The following is a 21,332-nucleotide window of genomic DNA, read 5'->3' on the forward strand; positions in this document are numbered from 1 at the left end:
ATTTTCTCCATTGTGATTTTTTTACATTTTCTATTTACTTCCATTTTTCTTCTTGTGAAGTATAAGGTGTACAACTCTATATATTCTGTAGATTCCTCAAATTTTACATTCAAAGAATTGGAGACTAGAATTGGCAAACAGACAGAATATCTAAGTATGGTCTTTATGAGGGAGGATGCCTTTCATTCTAACACAATTATTACATCTTTTGAAAACCAGTATTATAACATCTAGAAAGCAACGGCAATACAAACAATACAAAACTAGCTTTCATATTACATACAAATTCTCTGTCCATGAACTCAACAGGATATATTAACTACTACATGCAATGTACTATGTAATTATTTGAGTTATTAAAATGACCTGTGATTCAAACTTTGATATGCAAAAGTAGTTGCAAAATATGATTTTGACTATAGTTGCACAAAATCTGAAAAGTTTAAAACAGAAAAGAATCAGTATAGCACAAAGTGCTACATTAAGACAGAAGATTTCATTAATTGGTAGAATGTATAACTAGAGTCTACGTATAATTTCTAAGACTCCGTATGCATCAAGAGACTAGTAATAAGATGGTAAATTCTAGATAAACATTTGGATGAAGTCAATTGACAGTTTAACAGTTTCTTACTGAAAGAATATAATTTCGTATCTCTAAAGGAACATAATTTGAGACCTATTGATTAATCTTAAATATTTTCTCTGTTGAATAATATTACATTTTTATAGAAACTATAGTTTATGTTGATGGTTTTCATTTCTAGGATTTTTTAAAATTATTTTTTCTGTTGTCATAGTAGCTCTGAGTATTAGAAGTCTATCTTTCCCACTTGTAATATTTCAAGTTGTCATTAGGAGTAAGTGCAAAGAAAAAAAGGAAACATATTGAATAGCATTGTTTTTTAGTGATTTTAAATATGAGTGTGAAATTTCCTTTTTTTTTTTGATCCATTGAATTTTGGCAAAGCAGTTTTACCTGTGTTTATTTATTCAGTGGTAATTCCATGATACATTTAAAAAGAAGTATCTTAAAACCTTTTAGAGTCCCTAACCATTTTAAGATTTGTTTTAAAAAATAATAGTGAAAACTAACATTTTAGTTACAATAAATGGAAACACTAATACTTTGCTTATGATATCACATTTTGTCTTTTTTTAAAATAATTTTATTACCTGTTTGAAAGAATGTGACATAGAATCTTTTTCTGAACCATTCTCTGCTCAGGGATCTGAAGCCATATAATTTTCCTGTAATTCTTATATTAGTTAGTCAGAAATCTTGCAACAAATTTAATCCATGACTACCAATGGGATGGGTCAACTGCTGTCTGTATTTTTGGTTTTGTTTTCTTTTGTTTTTAGCTTTTGAAATGTAACTTAAATTATCTTCCAAGGAGACTTTGCTTTTTTTAATCTCTCCTAAAATTAGAAAACAAAAAGCAACTAGACATATACATGTTAAAGAATTGTTGCCAAGCCTTAATTCCATAGTTTATGTACTCTCCCACAGTGTCTTTTATAGAAAATATTATAGTTTTCATCTTATTATATTCTCTTTAACATAAAATTTACTTTCCTTTTATTTGGATATATGATGATTTATATTTGTAACAAGCTTGTGGTTTCAACTCATAACTTTTGCTTTGACAATTTTTCTTCAGTAATTTATTTATTTGTGATTAAACAAAAGTATACTAAATATGAATTTGGTTTAATTCATGCTTAATTACTTGTCTAGATAACATTTCATAAATAATTTATGCATACTCTACTTCATATAATTCTTTCATCATATATATTCACTAAACCAACTTTTTATGTAATTTTGGGACAGTATCACAGATAGAAAAAGTACTAGTCAGAAGACCTATGGTTAAATCTTTGGTATATCTTTTGAAGTTATTATTGTTAATATTATCATTATGGTGTCTAAATGATGCTGTTGATCCTTGTTTTGATGAATTACATTTTATATTTATTTATATGTACTTATATTTATATGTCATATATTTATATGTCAGATATGTCATTTACCATTTCATTGGTAAATGAAACTAGTACACATTCGTTCTTCATGTTGCCATTAATATTATTATTGTTATCAAAGAGATAGTCATCAATATCACATATTCTGCAGTTACAGAAATAAGGTTTATCTGTAAGGCCAGAGGAGTTTGGGAATCAAATAAAAGTAACTATTTCAAGCAGTTATTAATGTAGAGTATTAAGTAACAGAGCATGAAGAATGTGTCACTCTAGAATTGTAACTTGGAAGGCATAAGCAGTATTTAGTAAAAGAGCAAATGGTTGATGTAATAAAGAATAAATCTCCTTATGACCACATGCTTGGATGACTTAAAATATCTGTACTGAAACCAGTCAACAAAATGTGATTGAAGGACAATTTCACAATGAAATATAATAAACATAATTCTTGATGTTCAATTCATGGTTTGATTGGATTAGATCATAGGAAATATGAGTCTTATGCTTGTAAATTATAAAGAGATCAGTGAAAAGAGGCAACGGCTGGACCAGATACCTTCCATTAAAGCAAATATTAAAGCAGGATGAGCCAGTCTATTAGTGAACAGAATTTCAAACAAATTAAGATCTGGCAATGTTAAGCAACATTATTTACTTGATTTTTAAAATTTCAGACATGTTGTTGCCTTAATCTATGACTTCTTAAAATATTAGTTATATACCATCAACTAGTTTACATACCTCACAGACCCTATTATTCTCCATTGCAGCACCCTTTTCATCTCTTTTACATTTGTACTTATTTATTTGTTGTGGCTAATTTTTGCATTTCAACCAGACTATACATTTTAAGGCCAGGGATTATGTCTATCATGTGAATACCTAATGTGGTGCTTAATACTTTACAGCTATTCAAATATTAATTGTGTGAATGAATTGAACGATTTACTATTGATAATCTGAATATTACTTGCCATATACTCCACCCTAATATATTATTGCGTACCTTATAGTCAAAATATATTTTATACAATGATATCTTTGTTTTTTGCTATTTTTATGCAAACTTATAAAGAAACAAACATGATGACAAAACTTTACTTAGCTATATACCCCACAGGCATCTGACCAAAGATTTAAAAGCTGTAGATATTTAATGTTACTTATATACTGTTTGGTATGATATTTCAATTTTCCACTCTGCCAAATATTAGTACAGGGATTAATTATTGAAACCAACATCAACTATGATGCTCCAGCTGCTTTGGTACATTAAATACCAGATGCCTATAGGTGACTCCATGAGAAAGGATGGATACACTTTCACTACAGCATCAGCTAAATGAAATTTGCATCCTTACTACCTTTAATTAGCATAATGTCTATTCCTTTTTTTTTTTAAACATCTTCATTGGAGTATAATTGGTTTACAATGGTGTGTTAGTTTCTGCTGGATAACAAAGTGAATCAACTTTAATTACAATAAATTTAACAACCACTGAGTTTTTATTATTTTCAGAAGATTAAGTGAAGGAAGAATCTACTCAGTGTTTAGTATTTAAAAATTGTGCTATACAGAAATAATCTGACTCATGTAAAAGAGTGATTTTAAAACTAAAACTGTTTTCTTAGAAATTTGAAATTTAAAAAGTAAGTTTTGATGCCAAAATTTAGTCAATTTAGTCAATCTGATCTTATACTTTTTTGTCTTCAACTTTCAATAAACTGGTATACAGTCAATATTGTTTTATTGGTTCTGGATAAAATTGTATTCTTTTTGCATAGTCTGATCCTAAGCACAAATAAAGAGGAATCAAACTGAGTTTCACAGTCAGTATTCAGTAAGTATAATATCTATCAATTAATTCCACATTTTATGTCTTCAGAATCAGAGACTGCTCAGATAAAGCAATCAGAATTGCTTTATTTGGCATTAAAAAATCTACATAAGTGTCTGAATTATCTTTTTTTACAATTCTATTGACCCTAACTTTGCCTTACAATATACTTTATAGCAGTTTCTCAAGCTATCAAATTTATACAGGTTGTCATTACTACATTTTTACTGATAGGTAAACTGAAAATCAGTGTTTTATTAAAGTGATTTACTTAGATTTTGTACAGTGATTTACTCAAAGATATGAAGGGACTGGATAAGAACCGTATCATCCTCGCTCCCCTACCTCTAATATTTTTCTAGTAAATAAACTTTGAAAGACTTTAAAAAACTAACAACTATATTTTGGTGGTTTGTTTAAAATACATCATAACTGGTATGTACAATAGTGATACTGTCAAATTGTCTAATTTGATTTGGGAGAACATATATTATAATGAGTCAAAAGTGAAAAGATCAACTTTAATCTTGTAGCAGAAGAGAAAAGGCAAGCGAATTTCAATTTTTTCATGGCATTCTGGGGAATATACTCTCTGATCCTGAGAGCATCTTGCCAGACGACTGGACTAAGATCTAATACACTGGTAATAATTGCCAATACATTGTACAAAGCCAATATGAAAAAGATATTAGAAAATAAAGAGAATGCCTCCAAAATACTTGTCCCATAACTTGAACTTAAGACCTCAAAATCACAGAGAACTTAATGGGTAAACATATGTGAAACTTCTCCAAAATGAGGCATTAGCGACTCCAAGGCTTGAACAGTTAGATCCCTCCCTGCTTGCTAATCTAACACACTTATAGTCCAAACTACCCTAACTGGCATGCTGTCTTAGGATCAGGTTAGACTTCACCTCTTCCAAGAAATCTTCCCTTACCTACAGAATGTTTCATTCTCTTTTGAGCTACCCTACCAAACTGTTTCTCTCTAACATGGCTTTTATCACATAATATTGGCCTTTTTTTCCTTAAGAGTAGTAGCTGAGACCCATAATAGTTCAGTTTCTGGCCTATGGTAGACACTCAGTACATGTTCCCTAAAAGAATGACTAAGCAATTAAATGAATTAATTTATCCAGAAGAAAAAAAATTTAAGTGTGAGAATGAGTTACTTAGTCTATATTTGGGGGATATATGTCATATGATATATGACATATGTCAACCAGTTCAGAATTAAGATAAGATCCAATTGCCTCAGATTCTAAATTAGAAAATAACTCAGAAGGTTCTGGAGATTCTTAAGACCCAGATGTGGACATAAAATTTGATAAAGTAGGAGAAAAAATCTTTGAAACTCACTTAGGGTGTTGACATGACCAACTTCAATGAATAAAGGGACCCCCAAAACTGGCTGTAGAGAAAATCTGGAATTCAGATATAGAGATAGGTAAACCCAGGAGGACTTTTGTAAACAAATGATACATCAGTATTTTAAATTGCTTCTTTAGTATTAGGATTAATTTCATACTTAACCTTTCAGAGAAAACTGTTGGAAACAGCCCAAGAATCTGAAAGTAACTATAGTTTCATGAGATTAAATACAGAAATATACTTAAATCTAATATAAAATTTTAAATATATATCCTCATGTATGTATATATTATGAATGCAATACTGGATTGATGTTTACTTGTTTTTTGGGGTTTTTTTTTTTTAGCTGTTCTCTTTGTTCTGTCTGGTGTATCAACATACCATTAGAAAAGCAAAAGGAAAGAGTCAAACTTGTGTTCTCTCTCCTAGAATTAGGATTAAATGTCTAAGGGTTTCTCTAAACCAAATGAAATCATTGTTTACACATTAATCATAGCTGGTATGCCAAAGAATTACCAGGAATTACCACTGGTATGCTAAAATTTCACTAGAAAACTATTATAATAAAAATATTTGTTTAAATCACTAATTCTATTATGAAGCAAGTCTGAGGTTCATATCATGATGTATAATTTCATATAATTAATTAAAGTTTATAAATTTTCACTTTTAGTATATTTTGAAACACTTTGGATACAATGAGTTTTGTCTTTCAGACTTTTATTTTCCTGTGAAATGAGCACTAAATATTGAAAACATTGCTTTGTTTTTAAAATCATATGCTGTTTAGTTATGAAATTTAATATTTGAACTGTATTTTAGATCTCTCCAAATACAAGAATATGATACCATCACAATTATTTATGATAAAATGTATATATTAAATGAAATGGAAAAACACTGAACTAGGTTAGCTAAAATTATATAATGGAAATAAGTCACCAAGCTAGAAAAATTAGACAAAATAAATAACACACATTTGGAAAATGGATCTTTGATCAAGCACTAAAAGCAGTCATTTTAATTTCTTCAGAGAAAACAAAACTGATTTTAGATGGTTCAGAATGTATTTACCCTACAATTTATTTATAATTTAAAAGCATTTGAGGGTGATTTGTGATAGAATCTGTGATCCGTAGCAAAATTGAACGTTTAAGATTTGACGTTTTCCTGCTTAAACTCTTTCATACCATTAACTCATTTATGTAGCACTTACTTATTGTCACATCCTATGGTAGGTTCATTACACTCATAATGATAACAGGTAAGCATTTTTATCCCAATTGCATGGGGTAAAAAGTAAGTTTCAGAGAAATTTGGTAACTTTCCCAAGGTAGCATGTTTAATACATGGGAAAGTTAGAATTTGAACGTAGGAAATTTTGGCTTCAGACTTAAAGTCCTTCTCTCTCTACCAAACTGCTTTTCTGTTCAGTATCATACCTTACTACTTTTCACTCCCAGCCCACTTTCCACTAAAGCAGTATAAAAATAGACCAGTTTTCTGAAAATTCCATGATGTTTCTTACCTACTCTCTTTATACCTTTCATACATTACTTGTTTTCTTTCTTTTTTTCTTTTTTTTTTTAGTTTATATTGAAGTTCCTTCTACTTTTAAATACCTGGTAAACGATTTTTCTTAAAAAGTATTATCATTTTATAGATTCCCCCCAAATCCCTTCCTGACCAACACCATTCTCTTCAAAGGGTCATTTGCTCTCTATTTAACGTTTGTACCTTCTGTGTTCTCTGTACTTCGTATGTATGCAATTTTTGTATATTTATATGTATATATAAATTTTCTAATGTGTTGGCTTCTTCAGAGATTATGCCATAATATATTTGTATATGAATTCCTAGTGCCTAGAACATTGTCTGGTACATAATAGGTGCTGAATAAATATTGAACTAAAATAAAAGACTTTAGCTTTTTTCACAATCCTATTTATAAAGGCAAGAGGCCAAATCTGGATGGATGATGAGAATATCATTGTTTTTGACCTTAGATGACTGGAATTATGAGTAGAATATTTTAAATTTGGATATTTTAGAAAAGGATACTAAACTTGAAATCAGAAGACCTAAATAAATTCTTTCTTTTTCATGTACAAGCAATGAGAAATTAGGCATTTCATTTCTCTCGAAGCTTTAATTATCCTCTAAAATGTGGCTTATACAACTCTTTTTATATCACATAGTTATTTTGAGGAATCAAATGAAAATGGAATAATGCATATGATAACACTTGCAAACTGCAAACCATTAAATGTGATGGTCCTTTTATTATTTCAGAGAGAGAAAGTGACCTAAGGAAGATTAGCAAAATATAGTAGGTCTGCCAGTCTAGTGATTTAGTAGAGTTAGGTGCCATGGACTATTTTAACTGAATTTGTGGGTAAGTCTTCCAAACATTCAAAGATGAAATTTGTCAGCAATGAACTGTAGTTAACCCAAGATGTAGTTGTGAGTGGCATGCTGTAGACTAAATTTAGTCTTCATCTGTTTAGGAATTACATTTGAAATTAAAATGAAATATAGAAATCATGAATGTGGAAGTTATTATCTCTCCACTTCCAAAACTGTTCCATCAAAAAGTAATGAAGTTTTTGAGAAAAGTGAAAAAAATAAAATGTAGTTAGAATAATTTAGGATTACTCTATACCATATCTGCTTGTGGCTATTCAGAATCACATATTTAATTTAAATATTTGTTCCTTTATAAGTTTAGTATTTTCAGAAATTATCAGCTTTATTTTCAGCAATTTCAACCCAAGTTATTATTTTACAAAAAGCTCTTTGGGAAAAATCTGTCCTAGATATTTTTAACAAATGAATAGGGAAGTAAAAGAAGAGGGACCCCAGATTTGAAGATCAAAAGTAACTGAAAATTTGTCTCCAGCTAGATATTCAAATTAAGAAGGAGGAAATAGTAAGATCTCTACTTAGATTTGTTCCACTGAGGATGCTTCATTTTTTAGAACAGTAATGAAAGTAGTCAAGTGTTCTGTCAGTCAAGTGTATTCAGCAGAGTTATCTCAAGTTCTAGTCAAGCCAAGAGCCATACATTTTGTGAATATATTCTTCTTTTGATTACTGCTTTCCTGATGGATGAAAAGAAGCTGTATGCTGGTATACAATGGTACTTTAGGGGCTAAGAGAGAGTACATTGTTGCACAGCCAATATTTAATAAAGATATGTGCCCTCAGGGAATAGCTCTGTTACATATTAATCCAAAAGTAAGCAAAGACTGTCAATACCTCTTTAAAAGCAGAATTAATTCATGATTAATTGTGGAATTAATTAATTCCAAATTATGGAATTCTTATTTGTTATTTACAAGAAAACCCATGAACAAGCACTATTCTTAGACTTGAAAAAAATTCAGTTGATATTAAAACAAGACAATTCAGAAGCCTAATATTTAGGTAAAATATTCAGATTCTATGCCTACAATAAAATTGGAAACTTATTAGACAGGTGACATGACATTGAGTACTTATGCAAAATCCAGTTTGAGAAATATTATAAACTATTTTGAGATTTATATTATTTTTAATCAATTTTATAGGTGAAAAACATACTTTGATTTAGACTTTGTATGATTTTCTAAAGGAATTCAAAACCTGTTGAAGGATAAAAGAAAACATCTGGAAAAAAGAGAAAGACTGAGAATAGAAGCTGAAAAAAATTAAAATAATTCTAAGCTTTGAGGAAAGTTCTAGAAGGAATGATTAAAGAAATGCCATCTTGAAAAATAATGGTAATCATTAAATATAGACAAGATTTTATTTAAAACACATTATGGTAATATGACACAAGTTGAACAATAAATAAGAGTAATGCACATGTTCACTTATAAATATTCATTGGTGTCCATTATTCCAAGAAATTTCTTAGCTTCTGTGAACACAAGTATAAAACAAAAACAAAGAAATTGAAATCTTTGTCCTCATGGGGTTTACATTCTAGCTAGGGGGAGTAATTGACAAATAACTAAAACATAAAAACAAAGAAAAATAGAAGGTTGTAAGGCATGTGTGGGGTGATGAAAGTTATAATTTAAATAGGGTAACCGTGGAAACCCTACTGTAAATATGGTTTCAAAGAATTGAAGGAAGAGAGAAAGGAATTGAGGTAGATATCTAGGAGAAGACCATTAGAAAGGACTCAAACATGCACTTTACCTTGCTTTTAGTGCTGCTTTCAATAAAGTCTCATATAAAGTTTAGATATTTAAGATGATTAAATGGTTATAATTATAAATGAAAAATATACTCTCAAAGTGTTAATGAAATAATGTCAGCTTATAGTACAGTGCATACCAAAGATTCTGCCCTCCAATCTGTACTCTTCAGTAGTCAATAATTAAAATCAGGATATAGAAAGCATACTTCTCAAATATGTAGACAAGTAAAAAATGGTAAGGTTAGTTAATCCTGCATGGATAAATTTTACTTCTAAAGAAAATTTGTCTACATCAACAGAAATGAACTTGGCAAACATGAATATTAGATCTTGTATTTGGTGACAGAATCAGTTTTATAAGTGCAGGATTATTGGGACCTGGCTAAACAGAAACTTTATTTAAAATACTAGAAATTTTTGGGCTTCCCTGGTGGTGCAGTGGCTGAGAGTCTGCCTGCTGATGCAGGGGGCGCGGGTTTGTGTCCCGGTCCGGGAAGATCCCAATGCCGTGGAGCGGCTGGGCCCGTGAGTCATGGCCACTGAGCCTGCGCGTCCGGAGCCTGTGCTCCGCAACGGGAGAGGCCACAACAGTGAGAGGCCCACGTACCACAAAATAATAATAATAATAATAATAATAATAATAATAATAATAATAATAATAAAATACTAGAATTTTTTGATCACAAGCTCAATGTCCTACAGAGTTCATATTGGGGTAAAAGATAGTTATATTAAATTAGGATTTGCTCTACTGAAGAAAATATTTCAGTCATTGTTTTTTGTAGTGTTTATTACGTCAGAAACAGTATGTTCAATGTTAAGAAAGGTATTGTAAGGGGGCACTAAAATATTGATGTTAATCTAGAAAGGAACAGTAACCCTAGAGGAAGATTTAAACTTTACATATGGTCTCCCACATACAGTTAATACAGATAATAGTCTTGATTTAGAATCTCAGAAGTGTCCATTTCCTCAATGGTCTTTGTAGGCTGGTTAGGAGAGAGGTATTTATGCCATTCAGTTCTAGACATTGCTTTTAATTAATAAATTGGGATTTGCTAGACAAGCCCAGTAGGAAAAGGGTTGTGAAAGTTTATCTTCACACATAAGGCATTGTTTTGGGAAAAGGTGTGGAAGTAAGACAATGAAGATCACTAAGAGAGGACTTTGAGGTGATAATTCAAAGAAAAATAAAGAAAACAAGTAAATCTGGGTGGAAGGTTGCATAAGAACACTTTGGAGACTATTTTTAATTTTTTTTTAAATTATTATTTTTGGCTGTGTTGTGTCTTCATTGCTGCGTGTGGGTTTTCTCTAGTTGAGGGAAGCTGGGGCTACCCTTCCTTGCAATGCACAAGCTTCTCATTGCAGTGGCTTCTCTTTGTTGTGGAGCACGGGCTCTAGGTGCACAGGCTTCAGTAGTTGTGGCACTCAGGTTCAGAAGTTGTGGCAGACGGGCTTAGTTGCTCCGCAGCATGTGGGATCTTAGACCAGGGCTCAAACCCGTGTCCCCTGCATTGGCAGGCGGATTCTTAACCACTGCGCCACCAGGAAAGTACCTATTTTTAATTTTTATAGTAAAGATTTCAACTGGATTCATGGTAAAATGGAAAATTATTACAGAATTTTCAGGAATGGCATGAAGTCCAACAATAAGTAACAAACTGAAGAAAAAAGTTCCAGATTTCCATGTCTAGAAAGGGCCCCATGGAAAGAAACTACAAGCAGTCTCTCGATGCCTGGCTGATGGTCATGAAGAAAGCAGAGACCTCAGTCCAACAATCACAAGAAATAAATTCAGCCAACAACCTGAGGGACCTTGAAGTGGATTATTCCTTGGTCTAGATTTCAGATGGTTGTGACTTTGCTAAATTAACTTTTGTTAGGTAGAGCCCTGGGATGTTGATAATGAGCCATGGGTCAACAAAAGACTACAAGGGAAAGTGAAATAGAGAAGTTTATTATTTACAGGTTCTGGAGAAGTTACACAGCACACCTCCAGGGGCCATAAAGGGAGGTCAAGGCAGGGTGCAGGCAGAGGGAGCACCTCAGGACCTGGGGCATACACTCTGTCAGGGTCCATGGGGTGGAGTGTTTTGGGGTTCCCCTGCTAAGTCTGGAATAGTCACCTCAAACCAAAAAGAGTGGGGTTTTGGTAAGCTTTGATAGGGCTTTATCAAAGGAGTGGACAAGGGGAAGTCTTGGGAGATGGGGTAGAGTTCTTACCACAAATAAGTCTGGGGAGTTTATCAGGAACTTACAATTACTTTGGACTCTGGGGGGCTGTTAGCTAAGGTATGTGCTCCAGGGAGGGGCTCATATCAGTTCAAGGTCCCTGCAGGCCACTTCACCACAAAAATGGATGCCAAGGTAGCAATATCATGGAGTAGCTGAGGTAAACTCTCAACATAGATTATACTGCAGCCTGATGGAAGTCTTGATATCAGTCTTGGTCTAGCTTCCAGATTGCTGTGACTAAGCTGAGAAAAAGACCCAGCTGAACTATGCTTGTACTCCTGACCATGGAAGCTATGAGAGAATAACCATGTTTTTGTTTTAAGCTTCTAAATTTGTGGTAATTTTTTTTTTTATTTAGCAGTGGAAATACAATCCATTCAAACAATTTTAATAGCAAGGTAGTGTGGTGTAGTTATATAACCTATGTCAAACCAAATAAAATTACCTTAGCCAGAGAAGAAAAGATTTAGAGATGGACATGTGAATCAAGCCGAGTTGATCAAAATTCTCTTTAAGATATTTTTGCTAGAGCAGATAGATGGTTTTCTGCTAAAGCTTTCTATGCCAGTCATCATGCTACCTGAAAAGAGAGAAAATCTGAAAATATTATATTTCATCTATATTGCTATGTATAAAGAGCTTCTGATCAGTTGCACACCTTAGAATTCCATAGCTGCATAAGAAATACGATTTGCCAATGAAAGAGTAAGCCTAATACAAAGACTAAATATTGGGCCTCTTATCCTGTCCTAGTATATCCTTCCTAATCACTAAATTCTGGTTGACTGTATATCTATATATATATATATGCTATTTACCAAACACATCACTTATACTTTTGTATCTTTGCTCCCAGTTTGTTTCACTGAAATGTACTCCCCTTTTTATATTCAATCTCATCCATTCTCCAATGATCTGAGTTGAACTTGCCTGTCAAGAGAATGTCTTTGATTCAAAATAAATTCTTAAAATAATTTTACTTTGGTCATGCAAATTAAATTCCTCTTTTGGAATTTAGTAAAAATGTCTCTGTGACTTAGTTGCATGATCATTTTTTTTATAACTTCTCCAAGCTTATTTGAAATTAATGTAATTTCTGTTTATAGGCTTTCTTTCTTTTTAAAAAAATCATTTCTAACTACTGTTTATGGGCTTTTGGGTCTAATGTAAAACATCATCATTTAAATTAAAAAAATATCATTTGTAATTACTGCTGATATTTTTAAAGGGATTAAATTTGAAATACATGTAAATATGTGATTATAAATAATAGTTTTAAATAAATGAAATGCTACAATCTTGGCTTTCGAGAATGAAGAATCTATCATCAACTCTGCAATTGGAATGGAGTGTAGATACCTCTTTTCTCTTTCACTACTTACTACACTCTGATACTGATCAGGATCCTGGGAGACAGGTATTGAACTCATAATGTACTCTCAGAATTCTGAATAAGACATTGAATTTGACAAGTTTGATATGTAGCTAACAATCTATACATCTCATAGTTTCATATTTGTATAAATTTCTGCTTTAGTCTCTAGACTGTAAATACCATTCTGGGGCAGGGGTATGATATATACCTTGGTACACTCGTCCTCTCAGCTGTGACCCAGCAATAAGCACTTTGTTTTTACTCAGCACAACTTTGGTACTGAAAATGAATTAAGGAAGCAGTCGGGACCGCTTAGAACTGAAGCCTGGTAAAAATGCTTCCTCTTGGCGGCAGCATATGGGGCTTGCCATGAAGTTAATAATAACAGTGAACTAATCTGCTGAGGAATAGGACAGAAAAGAAAAAGTTATGTGATGACAGCTTTGTAATGCACATGCATGCTGATATTTTAAAATCAATGTTGAAGACCTTACTTGACTGACATATATTTAACTTTATTATGAAGTATGGTCTGTAAAGATAAGAACTTTGTAGATAGTTCACTCATCTATCCTCAGCATCTATTCTTGGCATGTATTAGTGATTAATATTGACTAAATGGATTAATGGATCAATTATTATATCAATGATTTGAAATATGAATTTGAAGATAAGTTGCTAAATATGTGGTCCTTGTTACCTGAACTTCTGGATGTCATTTAAAGCAACAAAACCCAATTTGAAGATCATCTACTTATATTTATTTGAAAAAACTCTAGGTTTATATTAAGAAAGGTTCACTCTTTACCCCCGAATTCTGACGTTTTTATATCTACGTTCCACTTAGTCTTCAAACATAACATGTCCAATCTTAAGATCATCATATTTTGCTCAAAATAGTTTGTCCCTCTTGTCTTCCTCATACTATTGAGGCACTACAATTTTTCTAGCCATCAAAACCTGCAAACGTAATTTTCAAATGTCTTCTTGCTCCATCATATCGGATTAATTGTCTTAGACTTTGAGTACCTTGTTAAACACATTTATTTTGATAACAACCCAATTACACATGGTAGAACTCAGTCTACAGATGGGAAGATGGTGAGTGACTTCCCCAAGAAATGTTTAGGTAACCATTACTCAGGCCCAGATTTATTTCCACTTTCCTCATTAGCTCTTTCTATAGCATTCATTCTCATATTTTACTTTTTTTTTCCTGTTATCCAGTAATGCACATGTCCTAAATTTTACGTCTGGTGTTGTAGTTGAATTGTTTCACTTATGCTTACATTTCCTCAGAAATAGTAAGCTCTCTGATGTCTCAGACTAAGGGCTCTCTCTAACCACCCCTGAAAAGTGAGTAACTGCAGTATTTCCTTTTGCTACATTCTTTGGGGGCAATTACCACTCTCATTTTGAAGCAGCCCATGATCATAGAGAAATCCCTAGTAGGTGTTTGTAAGGTTCAATTTTGTATTTTTCCAGTGCAGTGAATATGTACTTCAAGAATAGTTCTAGCTATTAGACTGAGGTACATTATTACTAATCCCCATGAACTCACAGTTAAAGTGAAAAACATGCAAGAAAATAGCAATTTCAAGAGAATCTGATAGATGTATATCATGGGTCCTATGATATCTATAAGGAATACCAAACCTAATGTGGAAATGTCTTGAAAGCCTTTTGGCAGGGGGAGGGACTCATTTTTATTGAGCTAAATTCATGTAACAAAAAATTCACCGTTTTAACGATTTTAACTGTAGAATTCAATGGTGTGTAGTAAATTCACAAAGTTGTGCAACTATCACCATTATCTAATTCCAGAAAATTTTAATCAACCCAAGGAAACTCCATACCCATTAAGGAGCCATTGCTCACTTCCCCCTCCCCCTACCCCCTAGGAAACCAAAATATGTTTTTTGTCTCAGTGGATTTGCTTAATCTGGACATTTCATATAAATAGAAACATACAAATATATTAATCTTTGTCTAGTAAGCTCAGTGTTTGAGCTTCCTTAGGGACAGTTTATATCTATTGCTTTTTTCTCTTCTGTATATGGGTCATATTTTCTTGTTTATTTGTATGCATCATATTTGTTGTAGAAAACTGATCATTTTTAATATGATAATGTGACAACTCTGGAAATCAGATAATGCCCCCATCCCATTATATTTTTATTTCTTAGGACCCCATTTATACCCAGAGTTTCTTTTATCACTTATATACACCTATATAATTTATATACAATTTATATATTGAATACATTGAATATAATTCTGAATAATTAATTTTGTAAAGTCTTTATTCTTTGTCATGTATGGCCACTAATTTCTCTATTTGGGTGGTTTAGTGGTGAGATTTGCGTAAATACCTAGAAACAATAAACTCCCAGTCTGCTGATGGCCTCTGCATGTTGGGCACATCTTCAACGCTCAGCCAGGCAGTTTACAACTCTTCCTTAGTCTGTACTTCCTCTCCATGTAGAGCATAAAGGTCAGTCAGAGGTGACAGCTTAGAGCCTTCTTTCTTTCTTGAGCATGTGCCCTACTCTGGGAATTCACATTGCCTTCTAGATTCCCAAGAATAACTTGGAGCTTTTAAAAACACCTATTACCTAAAACATCTCATTCTCCAGGCTTTTCTCCCAAGTGTTTTGTTTAGTCAGTGATTTGTTCCAAATGTTATTCACTGTCCCAGACAGCAATGGATATTACATCTCCCTATAAAGTTTTTGACAAATGCCCCAGATAGTTTCATCACTGGGAGAGTTCCTATTGGGCAAGACAAAGGCAAACCCTTTGGAGCTGGTCATCTAGGGAGCCACTTAAAAGGTCAAACAAACCATAATTTTGTTCCATTTGGTACTGGTACCTGAACAAGGGTTTTGGGTTGTTACCTTCAAAGTCATTGCATAATTGGGGAATGTGAAATAGAAACAGGGTAGATTAAAATGCCACAAGGTTCTTTCCAAGTTTCAGATGACTTTTATTACTTAATTATTACCCTCACTGCTGCAAGCTTTTGGTAATTTTCCAAAGTTCCACAAAGGTTGATTCTGACAGTTTTTACACATTTTTCATTGCCTTTATGGAAGGATGAATTTCAGGATTTCTTTGCCATTTTTACTCACAACACTAGAAAAAACTTTTATAATAATGTTACAGCTAAGCTGGACTTGAACAAGCAGGAATTAGGTAGGAAAGGTAAGAGAAACAAACCAGGTAAAGAAAGCATTGTGTTAAAAGGCCCAGAAGCAAAGGAGAATGGTGTGTGCTCAGAAATGGCCCTAATTCTCTGAGGCTAAATGATAGGGGGCAATTAAAAGTAAAAAGACATTCATTTTACAGGAGATAGGATGGAGACTGAGAGCTCCTTATGCCATAATACAATATTTGGACTTAATTTGGGTAATGTGGACTTAATCATTTAATGCAGATTTGTTAAATCATTTCTGTAAACATTGCAGAGGATAGATAGATTGAGAATAAACTTAGTCAAGGAATCTAGTAAAGAGGCTAATATTAAAAGTCAAAAGCATAAGAGATGATGAACCAAATTAAGGATGTGACTGTTGAAATGGAGAGAATGTTTACATATTTAGTACTTAGAGAGGAAGATACCTAGGAGCTAAAATATATAAATATTGATCTCCAGTTGTTTCATTAGTGCAGAGACGGAAGGCATGACAACAAGAAGGAAAGGTGGGGAAAATGTCTAGAATGATTCCGATATTTTGGCTTTGGAAACATGAGAGGAAACTGATACCATTCACTGAAATTAAGAATACTGGCCATGACTGATGAACCTAGTGGCAGGGCAGGAATAAAGATGTAGACATAGAAAATGGACTTGAGGACACAGTGGGGAGGGGGAAGCTAGGGCGAAGTAAGAGTATCATTGACATATATACACTACCGAATGTAAAATAGTTAGCTAGTGGGAAGCAGCAACATAGCACAGGGAGATCAGCTTGGTGCTTTGTGATGACCTAGAGAGGTGGGATAGGAAGGGTGGGAGGGAGGCTCAAGAGGGAGGGGATATGGGGATATATGTATGCATATGGCTGATTCACTTTGTTGTACAACAGAAACTAACACAGTATTGTGAAGCAATTATACTCCAATAAAGATCTATTTTTTTAAAAAAAGTACTGACCATGAAGTGAATTTGGAGAAGGAAAACTAAATAAATTCAGTTTAGACATTATGAAATCAAGTTGTCCTTGAAACATACAAGGCCATATTCAACAGACATTTAGAGACACAGGTTTGGTTCTCAAGGGGAAATTCGGCACTCCTGATGCAGATTTGGGATAGCCAAAGACGTATGGAAGTGATAAAAGGAATTCTGGGTATAAATGGGGTCCTAAGAAATAAAAATATAGGGAAAAAATGGTTAAGGCTACCCTAGGAGTCATTAACAATTTAATAGACAATTTATTAATAGTATTTCTAGTGAAATTACATCATACACTGAGTCAATGAAAAAGATTATTCACACTAATGAACTGAATGAAGTTTAAATCGCTTTCTTAGGTGTGTACCTTAACCTTACTATTAGAGAAGTTTTCTTATAGTAGTTCCAAAACTTTTTCTGATGGAAGACTAAGTCTGGAGGGAAAACTTGGTTCTAATAGTATAGAATCTAAAGTTATCATTTATATGGTAGAACAGTAAGCGATCTCAGGATCAACATAGTTTTTAATTTAGGTCATCAATATGAGGTGATTTTTTGTTTGTTTTGTGTTTGAATTTGTTTTTTTAATATCATCAGCTGCAAGAAAATTAAACTCTTCTAAGAAAATAAGCCAAAAGAATCCCAAAATATAATCATGGATAAAAATAAAATTGCTCTTGGGAAATCTGAGGTATAGTTATATCACCCAATATTAGATTTATTCCCTAACTTTATTCCAACATTAGAGATTTAAGAAACATAGCTACATCCAAAGAAATAGCCCATGTTTTGACAAATAAGTAATTAATGATTTCTTCCTATTTTAATATTAGTTATTTGTGGATAGGGGCTCCACTTTAGATTTTTTTAATTGTCATAATTAAATAGAGTAATATCACATATATAATACCAAATATTCTATATTTGAAAACAAACATATTACTTGTATTTTTAAAAGATTGCAATAATCAGTCACAATAACTGTTCAAAATGGGCAGCATGTAAATTTCTAATAAAGAGTTAACTAAGTTTTTCAGAAAAGGATTATTTCAGTGTGAGTAGCTCCATTCATACAATGAGAATTTTTCAGTAAACATTTCATATATGGGTGGATATGGGTAGTATATGTGAGGGGCAACAAACATATCTAGAAAGGTACAGATAGCAAATATTTTAGGCTTTGCAGTTCATATCATCTTTCATAGCTACTCAAATCAGTCCTTGTAGTGCAAAAACAGCCATAGCCAATACATAAATGAATGAGCATGGATGTGTTAAAAACAAACAAACAAACTTATTTACAGACACTAAAATTTGATTTCCTATAATTTTTATGTGTCACACAATATCATAATTTTGATTGTTTTCAGTATTGGGGATGAAAAATACTTCCTTACCTCAACATGCAAACTGAACCAAAACAGACAGAAGGCCACATTTGTCATTTGGGCTATCCTTTGCTGACCCCTGGTCTAGAACCTAAAATTGACATGATTATTTCCTCACACTCTATACATATAAGCAGTTTATATACAGACTAAGATCAACTTTTCTGGACTCTGAAAAACCTAAGCTGGAACAGTGTGATTTTTTTTCTTCATCATCATTCTATTCCTTGTATTTGACATAGAATAATAGTTTTTTTTTGTTGTTCTTATTGTATTTCATAGACTCAGAAAATGTTTTTTGGAATGACTGCATACATGTATGACTGAATGAAAATATTAATGACATTCCTATTTCGGCAGAGCACTAAGAAAGGGCCAAAATGACTCAATTTTCTTTTCCCAGCATTTTTATGTAGCCACATTATAAGCAGCCCAGTTTCTTCACTGGTTTTGACTTAACCTACAGTGTATAAGGATAAACAGTTTTTAAAATTCCATACCCATTTCAGTGGTTCACAAAAGAGCATTACAACAGAGTTTCTCATAGAATAAATAAAGCACATTATTGGTTATACGCTTGCAAAGCTTAGGCATTTAAAGACTTGAGTGTTTTATAACTATAAAGCAGAATTATTTTAAATATCATTATTTAATAAATATATATAAAGTAAAATAACTATTAATTTTAATTTTGGATGATAATGGTCTAAATATTTCAAAATTTGTTTTCCTTGCATCACATATTTAGTTGTGTTTTCCAGCTATTTAATTTTTCAGTTGGATATAGTTTTTTAACAGATCTTGATGTATTATAGCATAATGGTTGAGAGCATGGGGTCTGCAATTAAACTAATTAACTACAGTTTTTAGATCCACTTTTTACTAAGCATGTGACCTTGCACAATTTACTTATCTGTGATTTATTTTCTTCTTTTTGCCTGGAGATAAAAATTCCTAGCTCATAGGATGTTGATATGTAAAAGATTTAATATGTGCAAATTGCTTATAACAGATTCTGGTACAGTTTTTGAAACGTTTTAAGAACTTACTACATGTGAACTTTTAACATATATTTAAATTAGACAATAAAATATCATAAACACTTTTCTCAGTTATCTATTTCATCCTATCCAGCAAATATAATGTAGGAGAAAATAATTTGGAGACATTAAGGAAGATTTCAGACAAATTGGTTAATGCATTAAGAGTATATATTTTAAAAATAAATTTATTTATTTATTTATTTATTTATTTATTTATTTATTTATTTATGGCTGCAATGGGTCTTCATTGCTGCACACAGGCTTTCTCTAGTTGCGGTGCGTGGGTTTCTTATTGTGGTGGCTACTCTGGTTGCAGAGCGTGGGCTCTAGGTGCTCAGGCTTCAGTAGTTGTGGCACACGGGCTCACTAGTTGTGGCACACGGGCTTAGTTGCTCCACAGCATGTGGGATCTTCCCAGACCAGGGCTTGAACCCGTTTTCCCTTCATTGGCAGGTGGATTCTTAACCACTGAACAACCAGGGAAGCCCAAAAATATAGATATTTTTTAATCATATAAGTAACTGGCATTGAAAATCAGAACTGAAGGAAACCTCCTACCATCAGAAAGCAGCTAAAGGCACTGTGGAATTTTACCCCAGATCAGAGGAAAAACAGATTTCTTTTCCTTTTAGAAGGCATACTCATATCAATCCATGGGCATGCATGTGTTTGTATCAAGTTTCTTTACCTTCAGTTATTTTAAGTTAGAAGGAACATTTGTCTCCTTTTGATGTAAAAAAAAATTCCCCTTTGAGTTAAGACTCCCTCTTCCTTGGCTGCAGAAGCATATTAATGAGAACAGTATTTATAAAAATGTAAATTATCATATCAATATCACTGTACTTAGTATGTGTAGTGATTTCAAAAGTGGATAGAATGAATACACTAAGATGTCAAAATGGAAATAAAAGGGGAAAAATGAATTTTTATTAGAAATTATGACATCTTCTCAATGTGTAATAGTTGCCTATCACAGCATCCTGCACATCACAGATCAATAATTACTTATTAAATTAATGAATAAATAGTGTCACTGATCTCTTGCAGTCTTCACAACTACACCCAATAAATAAAATTTTGCCTCACTTTTCAGTCCCTGGTGTTAAAGAGTACTTACTTTGATTGACAGATGTGGGTCAAAATGTGAGAAATTAAACAGGCTTTCTACAAATTAAGTTAGCCCAGGAACCATTTGCCATAAACAGATTAGGAGTTTGTACTGAATTTATCTCAATTTGCCTGTTAAAAATCTTTGATAAAAGACTCATCATCATCTCACACTCAGAATAATTGAAACAAGACCTGCCATATAGAACTTAATAGCTTCCTCTACTCAATAAACCTGCTTCTGTTACTCATTTACTTAGCCTAAAAATCTCAATACCTAAACTTTGAGTCCTGTTGATTTTTTTCCCTATAAACCCATGTAGTCATAGAAATACTTATTCATTTTCTCTGTAAATCTCTTATTCTGCAGTAACTATGTATAAAGTCCTAGAATTAAAAAAAAAATCAAATCTTATCCCTGAACATGAAAAAGTTTTAACATTTCTGAGGCTCAGATTTATCACCTGTTTAAAGGGAATGATATTGTCTTGTTCTAATAGGTGTTATGAAATTTACACAGTGATGCAAATTAGAGCCTTGGGAATTCAAAGACTTTGGTTAGCATCCTGCCTCCTCTTCTTAACAACTGTAAGTCTTTGAGCAGTATTTCGACCTATG

This window comes from Mesoplodon bidens (assembly GCF_964165515.1).
Source record: "Mesoplodon bidens genome assembly, chromosome: 16".
In the NCBI taxonomy this organism is placed as follows: Eukaryota; Metazoa; Chordata; class Mammalia; order Artiodactyla; family Ziphiidae; genus Mesoplodon; species Mesoplodon bidens.